This window comes from Quercus lobata, chromosome 2, assembly GCF_001633185.2.
Source record: "Quercus lobata isolate SW786 chromosome 2, ValleyOak3.0 Primary Assembly, whole genome shotgun sequence".
Lineage (NCBI taxonomy): Eukaryota > Viridiplantae > Streptophyta > Magnoliopsida > Fagales > Fagaceae > Quercus > Quercus lobata.
In genome coordinates, this window is record NC_044905.1 from 72,181,854 (window position 1) to 72,191,409 (window position 9,556).

At 30.5% G+C, this 9,556-nt stretch overlaps 1 long non-coding RNA gene across 3 annotated transcripts; it reads right to left on the reverse strand.

The window, feature by feature from the left end:
• Positions 1-1,246: 1,246 nt before the first annotated feature.
• On the reverse strand, positions 1,247-5,141 carry LOC115976478. 3 transcript variants are annotated; one of them, XR_004088317.1, is made up of 6 exons: positions 4,811-5,141; positions 3,996-4,725; positions 3,789-3,848; positions 3,455-3,537; positions 2,524-2,636; positions 1,247-1,717 (listed from the first exon to the last, which is right to left on the reverse strand). It is a non-coding gene; the product is annotated as an uncharacterized LOC115976478 (long non-coding RNA). The 3 variants fall into 3 exon arrangements; XR_004088316.1 differs by lacking the exon at positions 3,789-3,848 and having other exon boundaries at positions 4,668-4,725; positions 4,811-5,140; XR_004088315.1 differs by lacking the exon at positions 3,789-3,848 and having other exon boundaries at positions 3,455-3,596; positions 4,668-4,725; positions 4,811-5,140.
• Positions 5,142-9,556: the final 4,415 nt, after the last annotated feature.

A 9,556-nucleotide genomic window follows, 5' to 3' on the forward strand; every position in this document is an offset into this window, starting at 1 on the left:
GTTTTTTTTTTTTTTTTTAAGTAAAAAAAAAAAAAATTAGGGAACAAGTGCTAAACAGAAATGAATGTAAAAATGGGGTCTTTATCATATATAAATTCAGAAAATGAATACACAAAAATGAAGATGAAAATTGAATACACCATTTTTAGAACCAAACAACACATAACTCTCTTGGTTTGATGGCCTACTGTTCATTAGCAAAAGAATTAATTGGAATAAAAAATTCAACAAAACAATTAAAATATTCATTTTTTACTCAACATTCACAATAGCTAACAACTCAACCCAAATCATTTCTTCCTCTCAAACGTCTCTAAACTCAACGGGAGACACAGCTCAAATATTCTTGGTGCAGGTATGCAAGTTAAATAACAAAAATGAGAACTGGTATGGTCATAAATTAGGGCGTTAAAAATATATGGATAAAGTTTAGTTACAAAATTGATTGTAGCCTAAAGTTACAACCTTACTTAATAAAATAAACATTATTACATATTTTGAAAATTTAACCGTTGAATTGCATGTTATTTACACTCTTAATACACATATTAAATTTTATGTTAATTGGATATTATTTACTATATGATCTATACACTTATATTTTATGCATAATTTTAAACTATAAAAACTTACAATTTAAATAATCTATTGATGACGTAGTTATTAATCTTTAATTTTCTAGAAATTTTGCAAACATGGAGGATATAAGAAGAAGAAAATGTAATCTAATGGTAGATTTGTCAAAATTTATCACCAATAAAAATTACTATATGATCTATACACTTATATTTTATGCATAATTTTAAACTATAAAAACTTACAATTTAAATAATCTATTGATGACGTAGTTATTAATCTTTAATTTTCTAGAAATTTTGCAAGCATGGAGGATATAAGAAGAAGAAAATGTAATCTAATGATAGATTTGTCAAAATTTATCTCCAATAAAAATATATTGAACAAGATTGTAACCTAAGATTATAACCAATTTTATAGCTAAACTTTATACAAAATATATATATTAGAAAATGTTATAACCCTTGTTCATTATATATAAAAAATAAAGTCAGCAAACACGTGTATGGTTGAAAAATTATCCCATTTGTTCATTTCATTTCATGGCGAACCAAAATGGAAAAGGTTGACCTTTCAATATGGAAAAAAAAAAGGAAAGAAAAGAAAAGGTTAACATTACACCGTAAGTGTCAACTAGTACCATGCACGTTGTTCCTTCTTTTTTTTTTCTTTTTTTTGGGTAGAAAGGAGTATAAAATTAACATTACAAGAAAAACGGGCTATTGCGGCGGGCCAGAAGCGCCGCTAAAGCCCAAAAAAGCACCACTAAAGGTACATTTGGCCTATAGCGGCGGGCGCTATTGCGGCAGGCCATCCCGTCAATGCTACAGTGCCACTATAGGTCAATTGTGGCGGTCGCGAAAAGCGCCACAATAGATCTGCCATTTAGTAGCGCTTTTGGTCTATTGCGGCGGGCTAAAAACCGCCGCCATATGAGGTTGCGATTTGGGTGAAGAGGCCTTTTAGCGGTAGGATAGGCCCGCCACTATATGTTGTCACCTATAGCAGTGGTCAATAAGCGCCGCTATAGGGCTTCATGTACAACAGACCCTTGGGTTTTGTGTCAATACCTTTGGGATTTCTGACTCTAGAACAAACTGTGGCATTTGGCTAATCCAAGTTACAAAAGAAGCAGGTAGACCTATAGATTCATCATTTAAAAACCATCAGAAAAGTTGAGATAGAGCGGCCAATAGCAAAGATTTTAACTTTAGAGGACTTTGACTTTTCCTTGAGACCCATTAATTACAGATGGTGAAGGAAATTTAAGAAAGGATATAAATATCAACATAATGCTTTTCAATGGATGCACCATTCTAGCACCATATTTTAATTTGATACTACCTAGACAATATATCTAAGCCCACTGCATCATTATAAAAACATAATCATGCCTTTCAAATGAAAAAGAAAAGTTATCATGAAAAGCGACTTTCATATCAAGCACAAGATTTGTACATCTTAACTTCAAGAAAGATATATAATAAAAAGCCCTTCAAGCATTCAAAAACAATTACTAACCATTAGGACTTCCCAAAGGAGGTACACCATCCCTGAGCTCATAAATTATAAATCCCAAACCTTGACAAACTCTATTTAGGTTTCCTATTCCTGAACTCAATCACCTCTTCAGTCTTCAAGTAACGATATATAATTTAGCAACAATAGCTCTTTAATTTCAATTCTAAGCCAAAACCTTGACTAACTCTATTTAGGTTTCCTATTCCTAAACTCAATCCCCCCTTCAGTCCTCAAGTAACAATATATAATGTAGCAACAATAGCTCATTAATTTCAATTCTAAGCCTATAATTAGTAGGAATTCAATGTGACAGCTAAAGGGATTGCAAATTAGTAAGAAGATAACAATTTAGTTTTTGGTCCATTGGAGGCCTGTTGGGCAAATAGTCCCATTTAGCAGTATTATTGCAATTTAAGGGCTCCATACCTTTACTTGTTTTGAACTGCCGCGCTTCCCTTTCTTTGAGCCAATTATTGTCTTAAACCAATGTCCAGAACCCATCCCTGCTATGAAGAATTTGTGTTTAACTTAACGTACCCCTGAAAGTAATTCCAATGTAGATCTAGTCAAAATCAGCATTGAGAAAACAACATCAAGTTTAAGAATTTATAACATTTAGTTTTTCTTTTCCTCTACTACTCACTACTGATCAACCAACCAGACAATCATCAACAGGATGTTTGCGGCTGCCACATCTTGTTAGTAGTTATAAAACAATCACAACTCAATTAACAAATACAAAAATGATATGAAACAACTCCACAAGATTTCAAACTTAACTAAATTGGAATCAAAGAGAAGGAATCATAATCTTATAATAATATGCAAGACAGCTTTCACCAATTGATTATATACCCACCAAAAATTCAATAGTATATCAGACCACTAAATCTGTCTGGTTTAGTGGTTCTTTCTCATTTTCATTAGTGATATTAACATGAGACGACTACATCTCTTTCTAGGATTCTCGGTCCCTGCCATGCTTTACTCATTCATATGAGTACTATTCTATTTGCCTATAGTACCTTTTCAAGTAGAATTCCATAGTAAAATTCCATAGTAGAATTCCATAGTTAAAAAGAAAAAAGAAAAAAAAAGTCTACAATCCAAGTTGACTGAGACTTTCCTAGCTATATAAGACAGATTCATCTTTTAATAAGTTGGGTTATATTCCTATATGATGCCAAATCTATGTGCAATTAATGCACTCTATTCAAGTCAATTTTCTAACAAGTTTTTAAGCATATATGACTACAATAGCAAAGGAAGAAAAAGGAACCCATATAGCCGTATCAATTGGAAGTAATAAAACCGATAACAAAGAAACCGAAAATTCAAAGTAAAAAAGTAAACATACCGCTCCAGATGATGACTATAAGGCCTTTATGCAACCATTTTTCTGACAATCACATGGTATCCCGAACAAATCACTGCCTGTGTCTAACACCACCAAGAATGATTAACTCGGATTCCCCAAAGAAACATTAGCATAATGCAAACTAAAACATCAACAAACATAGAAAATAAATAAATAAATTAACCAAATAAAATAATAAAGTCAGTACACCTAACCTAATTGAAACAAACAGTTTGGTCACCCAGGAAAATTTAAAATAATAAAAAAAAAAAATTTCATTTGGGGTCTTTTTGGATAGGCTGGGAGACCACAAAAAGTTATAACTTTTACTTACAATAATACAACTGGCCACTAAAAAACAACTCTTTCTCTTATCGGGAACCAAAAATATCTCCTGTAAAATAAAAATAAAAATTAAAAAAACCAAAAAATATCATATCAAAAGCTCACTAAAAAACACACACACACAAAATATATATATATATATTAACTAAAAACATATATTTGAATGATTATTTGAGGAGTGGAATAAGAATCATACAATCCCAAAGAATTACTGAGGAGAGTGACGTTTCCAGCGGAGAAAGCAAGAGGCGACTGGTCATTAATGGAGGCGAGGTGGCGGCCACGAATGATGCCTCTGTTTAATTTTCTTTAAAATATTGGGCTGAATTCAATGCAATTGAAACTTACCTTTGATGACCAAATACGTGGGCCAAGTTTCAGCATTCAGTGTCAGTTAGCTTATCATGGTTTCAGATTAAAAGAATAAAAGAATCAGGCATGTCCCAGCATTCAGAATAAAAGAATCAGGCATAGTTTTAGATTAGCTTTTCATAACACTCACAACAAAGGGCTTCAAGTTTCAAACTATTCAGCAGTAAACCTACTAGAAATAATGTGTACTTAATGCTTATATAAAGTTCTAAAAGGTCAAAATAAAAAAGGTGCTTACACCCAAACACCTTGACACTAGATGTTTGAGCTTTGCCTCAAAGATTTCTAGACAATGACCCAAGGAGCTTAAACTTAAATAGCTTTAAAAACGAGTACTTTTACGAAAACTACCCAGTACAATAAGCAAATAGTCTGAACCTGCCTTAGCCTTCAAAAGGATATATTTACCGTCATGACCAACACAAAAACATAAATAAAAACTACAATAACCAGATGCCATTTTATAGTACCATAAGGGGTGAGTTTCATGTAATACCTGTCTCAAACGCAAGAGCTGCAAGATCTTTCTAGTCTTTAGGTGCATGGCATTGATACTGTAAGTTCCAAATTCCAATAATAAGAACCTGGTGATCTACCATAAAGATTCATGTAACGGAAAAATCAAACAGGAAAACTTACCCACGAATGCGAATGATAAACAGGAGCTTCGCCTCTGGGTCAACATAAAACCCACCTTTCAAACACAAGCACAAACCCAAACCTATAGCCAAATGAGCACAAGCAATATACATACCCAACTCTGAAAATCCCAAATCAAAAAATACTTATGGATTCACAATCAACCAAAAACAAAAACCCCAATTTTTTTTGAACCCCAATCCCACAGCCAAACATCCATATCAAAGCACTAACCACAAGACCCAATAGGGAAAAAAAATTGCAAATCAAAATCACATTGCAACCTAAACCCCAATGGTATATTCAATCACAAAATATGAAATTCAAATCAATTATTTTCTTGTAATGTATTTATATGAAATTTCTACAATTAAAACAAAAAACTCACCGATGGGTAGAGGAGGTTCCAGAAAACCCACACTCTATATATTGAACTAAAAACCCAAAAACCCAAAAACAAAAAATACAAAATAAAAATTACAAAGGGTAGAGGAGGTACTAGAAAATTGGCAGTGGAGGAGACTAGCGGCGGAGGTGGACATGAGAGGAGGAAAGGGGAAGAGGAGTAGGGCGGCGGAAGTGGTGGCTGGCGGCAGAGTAGCAAGGGTGAGGGAGAGAGTGAGAGACGAGGATGAGGGAGAGAGAGAGAGTCGAGAATAAGGGGAGAGGAGGTGCGGGCACGGCGATGGCTAGGGTGGGAAGTGGCCGCGGCGGCGGAAAGGCCTGGTGAGAGAGAGAGAGAGAGAGAGAGAGAGGCGAACATGAGGGTGAGGGTGAGGGAGAAAGAGAGTGACGGCTGGTGTAATGGGTAAGAAGAGAAAAAATTAAAACCCTAACCAAAGCTTATTGTTTTTTTTTTTTTTTTTTTTATTTGCTCTGGTCTAATCGTTTCGTTGTTTTCTTTTTATTTTTTCTTTGTATTTGCTGATATGCTTCTTCTTTCTTTTTTTTCTTTTTTTCTTTTTTTTTCCTTTGTCTTTTCTTTATTGTTAATAAAAACAAAAACAATTGTTTTTATAGGAGAAAAAAAAAACAAAAAAATTATATTTATTTAAAAAAATTTAAAAAAAATCTACAATTTGGTGAAGTCACTTGGTCATTTTATTAATGAGCTATGAAATAAAATTTAAAAATAAAAAACAATCACATATACTCAATAAAATTCACCACACAACTTTCTCAATATATATATATATATATCACACAACAAAAATTATCACACGTTCTATCTTATTAAAAATTTTAAAAAAAAAAATATCATAGCTATTATTAAATTTATGTAAGAATTTTAATATGTGACTAACTTCGTTTACTTTTTAAAATAATAATATGACTAATTGGATGGTCAGATTGAGTAAACATAACCATACAAGTACATAGCACATATCCATCACACGTCATTCTTAGATTTGAAATCTAACCGTTGGATTTGAAGAGTGTAATGAAAGTTTAATTCTGGTAAATTATGGTCACAATCAAACGGTTGGATTTAGAAAATGGCATGGTCAATAACATATTATTGAATGTTACACTAACCAATAACTTATTATTAAATTCATATTTCCAAAATCCAACCATTGGATTACATGTGCTATATGTTATTAACATGCATACCAATTTTCATGCCAATTGGATGTAATTTACCATTTGATCTGTAAACTCATCTTTTATGCGTTATGTTAAACTACAAAAATTTGAATTTAAACAATTGATTGATAACATAGTTATTAATCTTTAATCACCTTGAAAATTTGTAAGCATAAAAAATATATGAAGATAATGTAATTTTCTAGTAGATTTGTCAAAATTCACATTAAATTAAGAAATATAGGGCTGGGTTCAAGTTACACATAAAGTAACTCTTAAAAACGTTACACCAACCAATAACTTATTATTGAATTCATATTCTGAAAATCCAACCGTTGGATTACATGTTCTATATGTTCTTAACATGCATGCCAATTTTCATGTCAATCGGATGTAATTTACTATTTCATGTTTAAACTCATCTTTTATGCGATATTTTAAACTACAAAAACTTAAATTGAAACAATTGATTGATGACGTGACTATTAATCTTTAATTACCTTGAAATTTTGTAAGCATGAAAAATATATGAAGATAATGTAATCTAACGGTAGATTTTTCAAAATTCACATTGAATTAAGAAATATAAGGTTTGGTTCAAGTTACACCTAATGTAACTCTAAAAAATGTTACACCAACCAATAACTTATTATTGAATTCATATTTTGAAAATCCAAAAAAACATGCATGCCAATTTTCATGCCAATCGGATGTAATTTACCATTTTATCTTTAAACTCATTCTTTATGCGTTATTTTAAATTACAAAAACTTAAATTTAAACAATTGATTGATGACGTGGCTATTAATCTTTGATCACCTTGAAATTTTGTAAGCATGAAAAATATATGAAGATAATGTAATCTAACGGTAGATTTGTCAAAATTCACATCGAATTAAGAAATATAGGGTTGGGTTCAAGTTACATTTGATGTAATTCTAAAAAATGTCACACTAACCAATAACTTATTGTTGAATTCATATTTTGAAAATACAACTGATGGATCACATTTTCTATATGTTTTTAACATGCATGCCAATTTTCTTGCCAATCGGATTTAATTTACCCTTTGATCTTTAAACTCATCTTTTATGCGTTATTTTAAATTACAAAAACTTGAATTTAAACAATTGATTGATGACATGGTTATTAATCTTTGATCACCTTGAAATTTTTTAAGTATGAAAAATATATGAAGATAATGTAATCTAACGGTAGATTTGTCAAAATTCACATCAAATTAAGAAATATAAGGTTGGGTTCAGGTTACACTTGATGTAACTCTAAAAAATGTTACACCAACCAATAACTTACTGTTAAATTCAAAATTTGAAAATCCAACCATTGGATCACATTTTACATATGTTCTTAACATGCATGCCAATTTTCATGGCAATTGGATGTAATTTACCATTTGATCTTTAAACTCATATTTTATGCGTTATTTTAAATTACAAAAACTTGAATTTAAACAATTGATTGATGACATGACTATTAATTTTTGATCACCTTGAAATTTTTTATGCTTGAAAAATATATGAAGATAATGTAATCTAACGGTAGATTTGTCAAAATTCACATCGGATTAAGAAATATAGTATTGGGTTCAAGTTACACTTGATGTAACTCTAAAAAATGTTACACCAACCAATAACTTATTGTTTAATTTATATTTTGAAAATCCAACCATTGGATCACATTTTTTATTTGTTCTTAACATGTATGCCAATTTTCATGCCAATCGGGTGTAATTTACCATTTGATCTTTTAACTCATCTCTTTATGCGTTATTTTAAATTACAAAAACTTGAATTTAAACAATTGATTGATGATATGACTATTAATTTTTGATCACCTTGAAATGTTTTATGCATGAAAAATATACGAAGATAATGTAATCAAACGGTAGATTTGTCAAAATTCACATCGGATTAACAAATATAATGTTGGGTTCAAGTTACACTTGATGTAACTCTAAAAAATGTTACACCAACCAATAACTTATTGTTTAATTCATATTTTGAAAATCCAACAGTTGGATCACATTTTCTATTTGTTCTTAACGTGCATGCCAATTTTCATGCCAATTGGGTGTAATTTACCATTTGATCTTTGAACACATCTTTTATGTGTTATTTTAAATTACAAAAACTTGAATTTAAACAATTGATTGATGATATGACTATTAATCTTTGACCACCTTGAAATTTTGTATGCATGAAAAATATATAAAGATAATGTAATCTAACGGTAAATTTGTCAAAATTCACTTTGGATTAGGAAATATAGCGTTGGGTTCAAGTTACACTTGATGTAACTTTAAAAAATGTTATAACAACCAATAACTTATTGTTGAATTCATATTTTGAAAATCCAACCGTTGGATCACATTTTCTATATGCTCTTAACATTCATGCCAATCGGGTGTAATTTACCATTTGATCTTTAAACTCATCTTTTATGTGTTATTTTAAATTACAAAAACTTGAATTTAAACAATTGATTGATGACATGATTATTAATTTTTGATCACCTTTAAATTTTTTATGCTTGAAAAATATATGAAGATAATGTAATCTAACGATAGATTTGTCAAAATTCACATCGAATTAAGAAATATAGCGTTAGGTTCAAGTTATACTTGATGTAACGCTAAAAAATGTTACACCAACCAATAACTTATTGTTGAATTCATATTTTGAAAATCCAACCGTTAGATCACATTTTCTATTTGTTCTTAACATTCATGCCAATTTTCATGTCAATCAGGTGTAATTTACCATTTGATCTTTAAACTCATCTTTTATACGTTATTTTAAATTACAAAAACTTGAATTTAAATAATTGATTGATGACATGACTATTAATCTTTGATCACCTTGAAATTTTTTATGCATGAAAAATATATGAAGATAATGTAATCTAATGGTAGATTTGTCAAAATTCACATTGAATTAAGAAATATAGGGTTGGGTTCAAGTTACATTTGATGTAACTCTAAAAAATATTACACCAACCAATAACTTATTGTTGAATTCAAATTTTGAAAATCCAACCATTGGATCACATTTTCTATATGTTCTTAACATGCATGCCAATTTTCATGCCAATCGGGTGTAATTTACTATTTGATCTTTACGTGGGAAGGTGAAAAAAATA